The sequence below is a fragment of the Arvicola amphibius genome, chromosome 6, assembly GCF_903992535.2.
Source record: "Arvicola amphibius chromosome 6, mArvAmp1.2, whole genome shotgun sequence".
NCBI classification, from domain to species: Eukaryota; Metazoa; Chordata; class Mammalia; order Rodentia; family Cricetidae; genus Arvicola; species Arvicola amphibius.
The window spans coordinates 92,843,264-92,858,753 of NC_052052.2; positions in this window are offsets into that span (position 1 = coordinate 92,843,264).

Below are 15,490 nucleotides of genomic sequence, written 5' to 3' on the forward strand. Positions count from 1 at the left end.
AAAAATACTTTTAGGATGGTAATACAAGTTACGATAGAAAATGGTTTAGCTATTAAACTTTGAACTCATCAAGATAGGAACATAATAGAATAGTTTATATTTGACAAATACAAATGGACTGGACATTGTAAATGTAATTCTTACTTGATAATTCTTTTTGGTTTTTGTTTGTTTGTTTTGGTTTTTCGAGAGAGGGTATCTCTGTGTAACAGCCCTAGCTAACCTGGAGCTCACTTTGTAGACCATGATGGCCTGAAACTCACAGAGATCTGCCTGCCTCTACCTCCCAAATGGTGATATTAAAGACATGCAATCACCACTGCCTGGCTATAATTATTTTTATTATATTTAACTTTACTACATTAGAGTTTCCTTTTTATTTAGACAAAAAAAGTTGCAGGATATTTTACACTGTGTGAAGATTCATTATGATTGGTTTAATAAAAAGTTGAATGGTCAATGCTAGGCAAAATAGATTAGGTGGGACTTTTGGGAAGAGAAGAACTCAGGGTTAGAATCTGGCATGGCAGGAGACACCAGGGAGGAAGACACTGAGGAAGTCAGAGGTACAGAAAGGAAGAGAGATAGAAAACCATGTGGTAAAATTAATAGAAACTGTGTATTAATTAAGCTATATGGTTGTTATAAGAGCTGATTGGGAACAAGCCTAAGCTAAAGGCCAAACTTTCATAATTAATAAGTCTCAGTCTCATTATTGGAGAGCTAAAAGTCCGAAAAGTAAGGTCGATAAGAAAGACCTGCTGTTGTGTGAATTCAGGATAGAGAGCCTAACTTTTACTGAGTACCTAAAGCGTTTTTGGTTATTTTTTTTTCTCATAAGCTGATCACTTACTACAAATATTGACATTTCAACGGTGGAAACTAAGATTTTAAAAAGGTGATAAGGTTTGCTAAGTATGCCCCAATATCCACCTAGACTTTCTATTTCTGACACTCCAACCTCTATAGATATTGCTGGACACATGGATGACCACCTGAAGATGACAATTCTGAGCCTCCATTGTTACTATACATGTCATGGGACTGAATTGTAGTCAACAGAATTTGGCCAGAAGTGATTGGAACTTATAGACCACTCCCTTTAACCTTGTGTCTTCTGTCACTGTCTGCATCTCATAGTCCACATGATAAGAGTGCAGATATGTGATATTGAATTCAATAATGCAATTAAGACATACAAAAATTCAAGTCTATGGATGACCACATAAAAGCTTAGACTTCCTACTTTGAAACATGTATTGTTATTACTGTGTGTGTTTATGTGCCTACAATGTGGACACATGAGGGAATTATCTGTAAGGGACTTTTTCTAGGGAGAAACAACTTGCAGAACTTAAAAAGGGAATCCACGGCCTACCAAAGTAGCAATTGTACCAAAGTCCAATTTGGTGACCCAATGAGTTTTATTTGTCTTACTACCAGGAGCCTGGGCCAGGGGTGACAGAAGCAGGGATGACTCACAAGTCCTGTCACTGTGTCACAGAGAAGCCCACACTAACACTCACAATGTTTTGTGAGTAGGTGACAATTCATGAACGCTCTATTCATGGATCCCTATACACAACTTGCTGGTGGCTCAACAGATTCAAGAGTGTCCTCTTAGCAGGGCTGGTTGTCAGTCTCTTCTCTCAACAGTTGTTTATTCTCCTATGAAGCTGGAGAGGGGCCTTTGAGAATCTTCCAAGTTACTACCTTTTCCAGACATAGGATGTCTTTTTACCTCCCCAGTCTCATGAGCCTCTACCTCCCTACTACAGGGAATGTAGCAGTTTGGAGAAAGTGCTATACAGCTGGCCCTGGGGTGGAAGAATAAGAGGGAGTGAGAATAAATTTGTTGGAGAGTTGGTTCCGGGGATGGGCCTGAGGTGAACAGGATTGCATAGCACGTGCCTTTACCCCCTGAGCTGACTTGGGGCCCTGCACTGCCTATTTCTGAAGTAAAAGGAAAATAATGAATCTGATGCAATTCACTGTTATTTTGTTCGCTATTAGGGTGGTGAAACCAATATTCTAACAAGTGCATTGCCTTGTCAAAGAGCACACAGCAGCAGCACAGGCAGACCTGGAGCATCCTCATTTGTTGACGTCGGCTCTCGCCTCCTGCCTTACCCTGTGACAAGCACGATGCCCAGCCAGAAGAGAATGCTCCCCCACGCCCTCTCTCAATACACTGATGTATTCTAAGAGTTCAGTAAACATCTGAAAACAGTTGTATGCTCTGATTTATAACAATCAAAGCAAAGAATCCTCTAAAGTGGAGTTCATCTGATTCTGTTATGATAAGTGAGCCGCTTCTTTGAAGTGAGCTCTGTTTATCACTCTTCTGAGGTTCTGGCTCATTTTCCATGGAACATAAGTCTATTTGGGAGATGTTAAATTTGCTGATTGTTTTCAAATGAACTCTTCTCCAGATGTGTTCTTCCCTATAATCTTGTGTACATGCCTCCATCTTACCACCTTTGTATAGCTCTTCCTAGCCCATTCTAAAAACAGGAGTCTACATAGCTGGTATTGAGCCAACACCTACTAGTACAACCACACTTGTTCCCAATAAAATACTGCACTACTTTTATATTGGTGACTAGCCAATATCTGATGGCCTGCAAGACCTCCCCACTGCCCTAGCTTCTGTGATCCTTTGTCAAGCACTTCACAGAATTAACAGTCCCCAGAAACCAGGTGGGAACCTCCAATTTTGTGACCCAGTACCTTTCATCTTAAGTGGCACTTCTAGCAATTGTTAGTGTTTCAAAACGTCTCTGGAAAACCAGTCATGGTAGCACACACATTCAATCCCAGCACTCAGGAAGCAGGGACAGGTGAATGTCTTTGAATTTCAGGTCAGCTTGGTCTACAAAGCTAGTTCCAGAACAGTCTGCACTATACAGAGAAACTCTGTCTCAAAAAAACAAAACAAAACAAAAAGTCTCTGGAGTGATAGCCAGTTTGTGTCTTGCAAAGCAAGTTCATAAAAATTTCAAGTTGGGCGGTGGTGGCACACACTTTTAATTCCAGCACTCAGGAGGCAGAAGCAGGCAGATAACTGTGAGTCTGAGGCTAACCTGGTCTATAGAGCAAGTTCCAGGACTGGCTCCATAGCTACTAAGAAACCCTGCCTCGAAAAACAAACAAACAAAAATTCAGTATCTTGTCAATTGTCAATGTTCATAGGTAATAACTCCTTCAAAAAAACCTGTCAGTATAAAGACGCTAGCAATAATAATAATAATAATAATAATAATAATAATAATATAATTTTAAAAGCTGCTATCCTCTTGATAGTTCTACATCTTCTGCACACCCTTATGATTCAAGGCCTGTGCTTGTAATATTATCCAAAGTCTTCCTAACCAAATCCCTATCACTATAACACACAAACACACAGATACACATACACAAACACACATAGACATACATATACAGACACACACAAACAATACACATAGATATATACACACAGACACATATACAGACACATACACACACATACACACACACAGAAGTAAATACATGTAAACTGACAGAACCATGCTATAGAGAAATGAATTAAATCATACATAATTCAAACCTACTTTCTATAGCCTAACTACTGTTCCTACATAACCCTACGCTTCTTGAAGGAAAGGCGTGCTGCTAGCCTACAGCGTTAAGCCACAGTCCCTGTAGCCGCAGTCCGTTTCTGCATGAAGCTTCACTTGGGTTGGTAATTAAAGAGTAAGCCCTCCTCAACAACCTGGTTTTTTTTTCTCTTCCATTTTGACAACTCTAATATAACGGCTATAACGTTTATGGTTAACTACAGAGACATTACTTGAAAAACAGAAAACGCATGCTGTGAAGCATTAGCACTTCCCCTGGTACTTAATCAGCGAAATACATGTTAGCAGCCATTATTGGTGTGAGTATCAATAACAATATTGTTACATCTATAAAGACTAAAGCTCTCTTGTCTTCCTGCTGAAGATCCCATGTGGCTCCGATCTCAGGCTTTCTGCTGCTGAGAGAACAACACAACTAAAAACAACCTGGGAGGAAAGGGTCTATTTCAGATTACAACTCTCGGGCCACGACTGCCGAGGGCAGTCAGGACAGGGATTCAGTTACGAACCTGGATTCAAGAACTGGCACAGTGGCCATGGAGGAGTGGCTTGATCAATATGAGTTCCCCCTGTCACCTTTCTTATACAATTCAAGATCACCTGCCTAGGGTTAGCGCCACTTGTTGTGGGAGGCCACTTGTTCATTTCCCAGCCACACAGACTCCCAAAAATAATCAGACAGAAACTATATTATTTAAAATCACTGCTTGGCCAATCACTTAAGCATATTGCTAGCTAGCTCTGATATCTTTGGTTAACCCATTTCTATTAATCTGTGTGTCACCACAAGGCTATGGCTTACCAGGTAAAGTTCTGTCTGGCATCCAGCATCTCCAGCGGGGCTACATGGCTTCTCCTTGACTCTGCCTACTCTCTCTATATATCTCTTCCAGCCTGGCTATATTCTGTTAAGCCATTGGCCGAAAGCAGCTTCTTTATTCATTAACCAATAAAAGCAGCACATATACAGAAGGACTTCCCACACAAGCCACCAACAGTGGTCTGCGCCCTCCTGCATTAATCATTAATCAAGAAAATGTCTGATAGTCTTGTAGTTCATTATCCAGGGAAATCAGAGCAGGAACTCAAGTAGAAACCTGGAGGTATGAGAAGAGGCCCTGGAGGAATGCTCCTTGCTTATTTGTTATTTATGGTTTGCTCAAAATGTTTTCTTGTAGCACCCAAGACCACCTCCCTAAGGGTGGCACCAAGGGTAGGTCTCCCCATATCAATTATTAATCAAGATAATAAACTGTAGGTTCGCCTATAGGCCAGTCTAATAGAGGCATTTTCTCAGCTATGGTTCCCCTTTCTCAGATAACTTGAGCTTGGGTCAAGTTGACTCAAAACTAACCAATTCAGCTCCCATTGCTTTTCTGTCTTTCTTTTTCTCTCCCAATGAGAGGGGTTGAACCTAGGACCTTGCAGAGTATAGGCAAACACTTTACCTTCTGAGCTACATTCCTAGCCCTTTCCAAACTGTAATATTTATATTATTATTTATATTTATATTTTGCTTATAATGATTGTGAACTTGGCAATATCTAGATTCCCCTAGGAGACAAGCCTCTAGCTACAAATGGCAGGATTCTCTTGATTAGATTACCTGGGATGGGAAGACCCAATTCTTAAAGTAGGCTTGGGTCTTTGACTATAGAAAAAGAAGAAAGTGATGGTGGATATCATTTGAGCTGCTCTATGCTCTGCTCCCTGATGGAGATGCCATGTGAGCTGCTCCACTCTCTGCTTGCTGATGGAGATGCCATGTGAGAAGCTCCACTCTCTGCTCCCTGATGGAGATGCCATGTGATCTGCTCCACTCTCTGCTCACTCATGGTGGATATCGTGTGAGCAAGTCCTTCAGGGTCCTGCTGCCTGATTGCCCTTCTAGAGTGGGCTGTACCTTCCTTCCTTGAGTTGCTTTTGACAGTCTATTTCACCACAGCCACATAAAAGTAACTAAGATGCGATTATTTTCCTTGCTGGTGTTTAATCAGCCAGATAAATGTTAGCAGTTATTATTGGTGTTTGTATCAATAACAATATGGTTATATCTAGATTGGATAAATTTCTTTATAGTACACAGTGTCCTTTGAGGAGGGGGTTTATCTTATTTCTAACCCTCTCCTCACATGTTGCTTCTTCCATTCGGGTCTGAGTTAGCTGTTTCTTACCCACGGTCACCCAGAATTTATCACACAGATGTAACCCACAGAACCTCTCCATTTTCTAGACAATAGCTGTGTACAGACAGGTGCTGTGGTTTGTATCAGGATATTCTCTGACAAGGCTCATCTTGTCGCACTAATTTGAAAGCTGCAGAGCTTTAAGGTGAGGCCTGGATGGCATAAATGGGTGACTATGGTTAAGCCTTTGAAAGTCATACCTCCTCTGATTCTATCCTGTGTTCCCCGCTTCCCAGTTGGCACCATTGTAAGGATCTTGGCCACCAACTTCCACACAGAATTACTCCCATCCATGCCTTCCCCCACTGTAATGGATTGAACTTTATCTAAACCAAAGTGAGCTTTTCCTCTCTGAAGTTGTCTCTGCCTGGAATTTGGTCAAAATAACTCAAAAATAATCAATACAAAATGAGGGTCATCAAACTCTTTCCCTTGTTGAGTTTCTTCATAGGTTTTCTGGCAATCTATGCATGGGAAGTCAATATCTGAAGAGGAACTTGTGCTCTCTCTTGATATCACTCAGTGCTTTCATTTTGAAGCAATTCATAGCTTTTGTAATAAGACTGAAACCAAAACAGAAACATGAATTTATAGATAGCTTCTACATGTCAATATATAAATGTCCCTCTTTTCTTAAGCTAAACTGTGTGTTTTCATTCTGTTTTATAAAATGGGGGAAAGAAAGCATAAATATTATTTTATTATCATTCATTCTTTTTGTTTGTTTGCTTGCTTGTTTGTTTTTGAGATGGGGTCTCTTGTGTAGCTATGGCTATCCTAGAACTCACTATTTAGACCAGGCTGGAGTTGAGCTCATAGAGACCCTCCTGCCTCTGCCTCCTGAGTACAAAGATTCAAGGCTCATTCATTCTCAGTAGCAGGTTAATAGACATGTAGTTATGTATAAATTTGATATCTTTCTCTACTAATAACATCTTCAACAAATACACTTGAAATACAAAAATGATAAGAAGATGAATTATATTATTTTTAAAAAGATGATCTGTGGTTAATTTACCCCTGTTTTAAATACCACTGTTTAGTCATGCTGATCAGCATTTGCATATACTTTTAAAGAATGAAAAAAGTTTTGTTTTTTTAAATTGTGTGTGTCTGTGTGTTGTCTACATGTACCTCTGTGTATATAGCATGTCTGGTGTCAGGGAGGGTACAGTATCCCCTGGAAGTGGAGTTACAGACAGCTGTGAGCCTACACGTGGGTGCTGGGAATCAAACCTGGGCTTTCGAAAAACAGGAAGGGCTCTTAACCTCTGAGTCATCTCTCCAGTCCCTTTTTGGACTTTTTTTGAAAAAACCGTATGTAACCCCTCCATCAGTTCTATCTTTCCAGGGAGGGCAAATATTCACATGCACTCAGAATTAAAGGAGCGAGTGAATCTTTCATTGTTATTTTCCAGACAGGGTTCTCTGTGTAGCCCTAGCTGTCCTAGAACTCATGCTGTACAACAGCCTGGTCTCGAACTCACAGAAATCCGCTTGTCTCTTTCTCCCGAGTGCTGGGATTAAAGGCGTGAGCCACCACTCTTAACACTTTAAAATATAGACAAATGACTAGCTAATTAATTATACCACATTCAATTTAGAATCCTCCCTGAGGAAACGTTTATACGCCAGATAACCTGTGATACTTCTGATGTGCAGTGTTCAAAACTGAAGAAAAGTATCTGGTACTTAGTTATCTTCTTTTGTAAATTTGTGTGTGGGTGGGGGAGGGGGGTTCTCTGTATAGGCTTGGCTATCCTGTAACAGACCAGGCTGACCTTGAACTCAGAGATCTACCTGCCTCTGCCTCAGGAGTATTGGGATTAAAGGCACATGCCACCACTGCCTGGATTTTTTTTTAAATTAAGATTTATCTTATTTTTAATTTTGTGGATATGTGTGTGAGATGGTGGGGTGTGAACTTGTGAGTGCGGGTGCCCTCAGAGTTTAGAGGTGGAGTGTAGATGGAGCGGCGGAGCTGCATTCCGCCACCCAGCTAGCTTTATACCCGAAATAATTACATGGAAACTGTATTCTTTTAAATACTGCCTGGCCCATTATCTGTAGCCTCTTATTGGCTAATTCTCACATCTTCCTTTAACCCATATTTAGTAATCCGTGTAGCACCACGAGGTGGTCGCTTACCAGGAGAGATCTTAACCTGCGTCCATCTCAGAGAGGAGAGGCATGGCGACTGCATATGGCGACTGCCTGAAGCGTCTCCCTAACTCTGTTTCCTTTCTCCCACAATTCTGTTCTGTCTACTCCGCCTATCTAATTTTTTGTCCTCTTAAAGGGCCAAGGCAGTTTTTTTTTTTTATTAATCAATGAAAGTAACACATAGACACTCCTCCATCAGTGAAGTTACAGGCAGTTAGGAATTGCTCAGTATGGATGCTGGAAACCTAACTCAAGTTCTCCGCGAGAGCAATACACATTCCAAACCACTGAGCCATCTTCCAGAGCCTTAGTAATCACTGGGCCATCCCCAAGTCCGTATCTGGCAGTTCTTCAAAGGGAGAAATACAGAGTTATCTTGTGACTCGGGAATTCCCCTTCTGGTTATGTGTAAAATGCAGTTTCTTGATGCACAAAGCATGTTGCAAGCATGCAGATAATGATCTCATTCACAACTAAAGTCTAATGTGTTGGACATGGTAGAACTCCGCTGTAGTGCCCCCAAAACTGGAGGCTAAGTAGGGGGATCTCAAGTTCAAGGTGGCACAGTGAGGGCCTGCTTACAAATATAGATATCCATCTGAAATGAAAGAGGTATTGATCCTTAGTAGACGCTGCCAGAGCAACTGTCTGACCCCTAACCCTGGCAGAAATAGAAGAAAATGTGAATTCCAGGGAAAGGAGGCAGCCTGCCTTCAGATCTGGGCGGCTTTGCCACATATACGCTTATATTTCCCTGAAGGTACCTGCCTTTTCACAGCAGGATCTATTGACTGACACCACTGCTTAGTCACATGGTTGGAGGAGGGGTGGCCAGGAGCTGAACAGAGACCAAGGCTGTTTGCATCTAAAACAACACAAAAAAAGAAAAATTGCAAGGCTTTGGGTTTGAGGAGAAAGTGGAAAATCAAATCTGTGGATGTGCTCACACTCTGGATTGAAGAGATGATTTGCCAGGAATAAAGAGGTCAAGAGAGTGACCTCACCAAGGGGAAATAACATGCAAAGAAAGCAGACAGTTCTCTCAGTCCGCGTGTGTGAGATAGGGAACCTGTCCAGACAGGAGGGAAGAACTCTCATGGTTCAACAAGACAACTCAGGCTTGAAGAATGGGCCAGGAACCTTAATAGACTAAGGGATACACAGGCCTGTGGAGTAATCACAGAGCAAGAGCCTTCACTATTCTTCAAGAAAATGCAATCAAAGCCACAGCTACATCCAGCTTGTAGTCACTGAACGGTCTGTAATGAAGCAAAACAAAAGCGGAAGCATAGAGGCAAAAAGTGATTAGTTGCCACCCTCTGCTGTGGGGGTGAGAAGCTGGGGAAATGGAGGGCAGCTAGTGACGGCTAAATTGTTTCTCCTGTGACTGAAAGACCATGTGAGCCTTGTGTTGACAGCTTTGAACATACTAAAGACCACTGGAGGGGACACTTTCATGGGCAAGCTGTATTGTGTTAAAATCATGTCTCAATAAAATTAAAAGAACAGTAACAAGTGCTGATTAGTGAGCCCAAGAACTCAGGAACTGTACCCACTAGGGCGAGGATGGGAACCAAGGCCGCTCCCATGGCAAAGACTTGGGCAGCTGTTCAGTGACAAATGTGGAGTTAGGGGACCCAGAAATCTCCTAGGTATAGGCACGGAAGATACTAAAGTGCTGTGGCACATTATCTTAACCAAAAGGCAAAGGAGTACTACATTTGTTATGCTGCAACCTATTACTTGAACTGTGTAAAGGCATGTTACTTTTGTTTCTGCTGCATTGTTAAGTTATGTAAAGATGTGTTGCATTTATTTCACCTTGGCTGCCTAAGGTGAAACCAATCAGGTGATTGGTTTAATAAAAAGCTGAACAGCCAATAGCTAGACAGGAAAGGGATCGTCAGGGCTGCCAGGCAGAAAGAACAAATAGGAGAAGGACAAGAGAAGAAAGGTGAGAAGAAAAAGAAAGAGAGGGACATGTTCCAGGCAAGAAGCCAGGCAGCCACCAGCCAGTCTCCAGTCAGCTGCCTGCCAGCCAGGAGAAGCAGTGAAAGTAAGATATACAGAAAGGAAGAAAAAGAAAAAGTCCTAAGGCAAAAGGTAGATAAAGAGAAAAAGGTTAATTTAAGTTAAAAGCTAGCCAGAAATGAGACTAAGCTAGGCTGTGCACTCATAACTCATAGAAGTCTCTCTGTCATGATTTGGAAGCTGGTGGTGGCCTAGAAGAAAAAGCCTGATCTAAGTCAGTGTGTTACATAGATGAATCTTGGAAAAATAATGCTAAATGAAAGAAGTCACAACATCTGCAGGATCTATTTAAATATTGCTCAGAACAGGCAAGACCTTAGAGACAGAAAGCGAATCAGTGGTTGCCAAAGTCTGGAGGGAGAACGGGAAGTGGGGAGTGATTATTAATGGCTATAAGGTTTCTAGTGGGATGATGGAGCTGCTCTAAACTTAGGTAGTTTTGTCGCTGTAAATAAGCATTAGAAAATGTTGAATATGCCAGTTGGGCTGCAGAACTTGGTGGATTGTGAGCTACAACCCCGAAGACTGCTGAATAGAAAGAGTCTGTAGGACAGGATCAGCCTGCAGTTGAGCTCATTCTGAGGACAGTCCCTGTCCCCTGCCTCGTCCCCCTTTCATGCTTTTCCTTCCTCCTGTCATCTTCATGACTCACTGTTCCTCTCCCTCCTCTGCAAGTGTCTTTTGTTCTTACCTCCTTCCTCAATGTGTGCCGCAGAGATCTGCTTAGAGATCTTAAATCAGATTAATGTATGTTGCACATAGCTGGGTGAATTAAGATGAACCTTTCTCATTTTCTCATAAAAATTTGCTAAATCTGCCTGTTGCTTCTTCTGGAAGTTAGGTATTATGACTCCCAGACTGAGTCTAATCGAGGCAGCTTTCTCATGTTAGGGCTCTGGGGCACTCCTTTGAGAACTGTCATGCTTTCCATAGGTCAGCATTTGCTCAGGGGTCCTAGCCTACACTATGCTGACTTCACTTGAACTGTAAAGTCTCTAACTCCTAGAGTTAGGATGTACCACCCGTTAAAATCCATCCTAGAAAAGAAGGTGAACCCCTCCATCTGAACGCCACCCCACACTTCAAGCCTTACTCCTCCAGAGCTAAACTTACAAAGACAGAAGAACGGAGGATGGGGAAATGAATGGCCTCAGAACAGTGGGTAGAAATAGCAACTTCCCTTTTTCTGTACGGCTTGGGTTTTGATTGTTTGTTTTTTTTTTCTTTTCCCACCCCTCCTTTTTCTGAGAGAGAAACTGTTCTTTATGTTAGGCTGTGAGGTCGGCGACTCTAAAATACCACATGTGTCATTGAATGGGACATTTCTCAGAAGGGCATTAACTTTGGGAAGAGTTTGGGCGGTCCCAAATGAGTCAGATGTAAAAGATGAGTCAATTCATGTTGCTAAAACTGTGTTCCCTTCATCTCGGCCTTTGGAATATTGGATTCTTTCAGCTTGGCAATGACAAGCATTTATTGATTTCTTTAGTAGATTCTTGTGACCATGCGAATGAAGACCAAGGTAGACCGTCTTCCCATGTTGATGCAGTCTATCAGGCATTATCTGATACCTGGAAAAAATAATGGACTCGGGAAACAAGATTTTTGTTTTTAACCACATTGAAACCATTTCTGACAAAGCTTTTCAGGAAACTGACATACTGTCAGTTGTTCAATAATAAACCAAGACCGGATGACCTTTATTGAACACACACCATATTTTTCAGCATGGAGAAAAAGCCCATATTGTCTCCGGCCACCACACAACAAGCTGCCAGCTTGCTGTCACCACATAATAAATGCTGTTTGAACAGAACCCTCTAGGACAAGGCCCTATATGAGTACCATTGGTCGAGGGTTTTGCCGTGGGCACTGTTTTTAGAAACTTTCCATATCTTCCTTCAGTTCAACCCCACCTCCATTGCATAGGGAAGTTAGCATATCACCAACAAGCTACACAGGAGGAAACTGAGTCACAGAATAAGTAGTGAGGGGCAGGTCAAGGTTTAAACCTTGTCCTAGCCAAGGGACATTCTTTTTATGGCTGCACTTTCTGGATTTTCTATGTACAAAGTGCTTCTGAGGGGGAGTCTAGCAGCCGGGCTGTTGCGATACAGGCACGGAGAATTAGGATTGACTCAGGCGAGTTTTGGTGTGCCCTTTCCCTTTCCAAGTGAAATTCTGAGGACCCATCTGGAATCCTTGCACTCCTGAAGGGATCGTGAATTACCATATAAACATTTTATTTCTCCAGTTGAGGCAGACACTTAAGTGACTAAAGTCATAGGTTTATAAGGGATAGGAATACATAAAGCTCTTCAAGTGTGGGCTTCTAGAATGGTTCCAAGCTGGGCCTTAAGGGCATCTGCATTTAATCTCAGCATTCAGGAGGCAGAGACAGGAGGGGCTCTGTGAGTTCTCTGTATGCTACACAGAGAGATCCTGTCCCTCCCCCAAAAAAGAATGTCTCCATATTAGTTTACAGTACAGACTCTTGGCAGAGAAATTGCAAGGCCTTGGCAGCTGGAGATTTGACTTGGGATCCTCCCCCTCAGGAACTGAAGCAATATCATTTGATCCAGACGCATTTCACAGGTTTAAAATTGTCTATTTCTCCTTGAAGAACTGCTAAAAGTTTTATACATTCAAGCACTCTAGCTAATCAATAACATATCTGGGGCTAGAGGTTCCAACTTACAGAGATACTAATGTCACACTGTTTGTGGTGATGAGATTGTGACATAAATAGTGGCTCCAATCGGAGCCTAAGATAGAGTGTAGAGCTCTTTTAACATTTATATTATTATTTGTTTGTGTGTGTGTGTGTGTGTGCTCATGTGTGTGCACACAGCACTAGGGGCACACACGTAGAGGTCAGATGACAACTCTGTGGTTCTGGTTCTCTTTTCCACTTTTAAGTGAGTTCCGAGCTTATGTAATGAGCACCTTTACCTGCTGAGTCAGCAACTCAGCAACACCCCCCACCCCATATTTTAAAAGATGAATAAATTCATAGTTAAATACGGTTACTCTAGATAGCTAGACACCCAATTCTTGGCTTTTATTAGCCTATGTCCTAAGAGTGTGCTTCATCACACTGGTTGGCAGCCTGCTATGAGCTCTCCTACAGAGTTTCTGCTTCATTATCTTTTCAGGACTGTGTTTATGACATGCATAGCACATGACAGCAAGCAAGCAGTTATTCATTGCAGATCCTGATGGTGCAGCACCGCTAAGACAAAATTAGGTAAAGGGGACTTTTATGTGTCTGTTCCAGTTGTTTTGTATTATAGCAGCTTCAAAGGGCATGGAGTTAAATTACAACTGAAATGCTGGCTTTTTAGATGTGCAAAAGAGAGGTGAGGACCGCAGGGTGGAATGAATTTTCTTCGGTGTCCGATTTTTTATTTAAAAAGTATTAGACACCCACCCTACTCCAGATAAAGACAAGGTACTTGACTGTCACAGAGAGCAGGATAGATGTGGTTCCTGCTCTCTGGAACTTGCCTTCTAGGAGAAAAGAAGAAAAGTAAACATTGGATAATAAAAACATTTATTACAAGTGATGAAGACATTGTGCTGTTTAGTTTTTGTTTGTTTGTTTGTTTTGTTAACTTGACCCAAGATAGAGTCATTGAGAAAAGGAACCTCATTTGGAGGCATTTTCTTAATTGATGATACTGTGTCTGGGAGGATCCAGCCCACTGTGGGAGATGCCACCCCTGGGGAGGTGATCTTCAAAGGTATAAGAAAAGTAGATGAACATGAACCGGGGAGGAAGCTGGGAAACAGCAATCCACCATCACTTCCTTTCCTTCCTGATGGACTCTAGACTGTAAACTGAAATAAACCCTTTCCTCCCCAAGTTGGTTTTGGTTCTGGTTCTTAATCACAGCTATAGAAAACTAAGGCAGGGGCCAATTTCCTCCATCAGAGCCTACCAGGAGCTCACCTGTAGTTGAACAAGTTGGTACTGGCCATTGCATTCAAGAGAAAACACACAATGTGACTTGTGTGATGGGTTGGAAAAGAAGCTGGGAAAACGCTGATGGGTAAGAAGTTGGAGGCCCTGTTACAAACAAGGCTAAACATGGAGGCACTTTTGCCAGTGTTGAAAAAAAATCAGCCACCTAGGTAAGTATAGAGGGAGAATGTGATATTGAGTGGGCCATACGGTGGCCTTGTTCTTGTCTTGATCTTTGCTTTGATTCATTTTGTTGTGGTCTCAGAGGAAACTTGTCCAAGTTTGAGAGTTTATAATATTGTTTATATCTGGTGACTATAAATGCCAGGGCAGTTTCTGCATATCAATACTTTGTCTTTCCCACCCCGATGTCCAGAGGAAACAAAGAAGGGACCAGGTAGCAAGTGCTGGTAAAGAAATCTATGTTTCTTGGGGGTGATTAGATATTGTTTTTATCTCTCCCAGCATTTTATATTTGGAATCTTGGGAAAGACACTAAAGGACGCAGAAGTTAAAGATGCAACTGGATAGGTACCTTGTCTTTCCATGTAGAAGATGGTGTGTGTGTATTTGTGTGCACTTGTGTGCACATGCGTGTGTGTGTGTGTGTGTGTGTGTGTGTGTGCGTGCATGTGTGTGTGTGCAGAGGGGAGGAATGTTAATGAAGAACATAGTCTGGGTGACTTGGACTCTTCTTGTTTATCCAGTCTCTGACTCTGACAAGACAGCACATACATGCTTAGCGAGCATCAGCCTGGTGAAGCTGACTACAAAGTAGTTCCAATCATCGTCTATTAATAGCTATCGGTAACACAGGCCTCAAATAAACAGGCAAATGTCAGTGATGTGAGTCCCGGGGATGATTGCTGGTACATTGGCAAGTATTAAAGTAGTGGTTTTAAAGAGAGTCCTAAACGTAATGAAATGCCTTCATTTTTTCAAGACCCCCCCCACCTAAATTCACTGATCACTCAGCATTCTATTTTTACCAAAAGGAACTATATTAGGAAGATGTTTGCTGTAGATGCTGTCTGGGATGTCATGGCAACCGCTTGCTTTTCATCAAGCAGTTTGTGTCAAGATTATACATTTAGCAACTTTTTGCAGGATGCCTAAAATGATGATGTATTTCAGCCATCACTTTGGTCATGGGAGTCTTATCTAGAGGCTCATAGATTCAAACTTGCGTGAGAGAAGGGTGGGACACAGGGATCACCTATGCTTATGGAGAAAGCTTCCTTTCTTTCAGCAACAATGGGTGACTTAACAGACATTCTGTAGCTGGCAGACACAGCACACAATGCCACCACACAAGCATAAAGGTGAGGCAGCAATCAGACCGTGAAATACAGTTCAGCCCTGGTTTCTTGACCCTGCTATGAAGCATGACACCAAAGACTGCAGGACTCAACTTCCCTAGCTAAATGATAATGATAGGAAAGTCCTTGAAGCCTTATGTTTCTGTGGTTGGGGCTTTCCCTTCATGAGCCCATGTTCAAGAGACTCCTCCAGCATTTCCTCCTAGG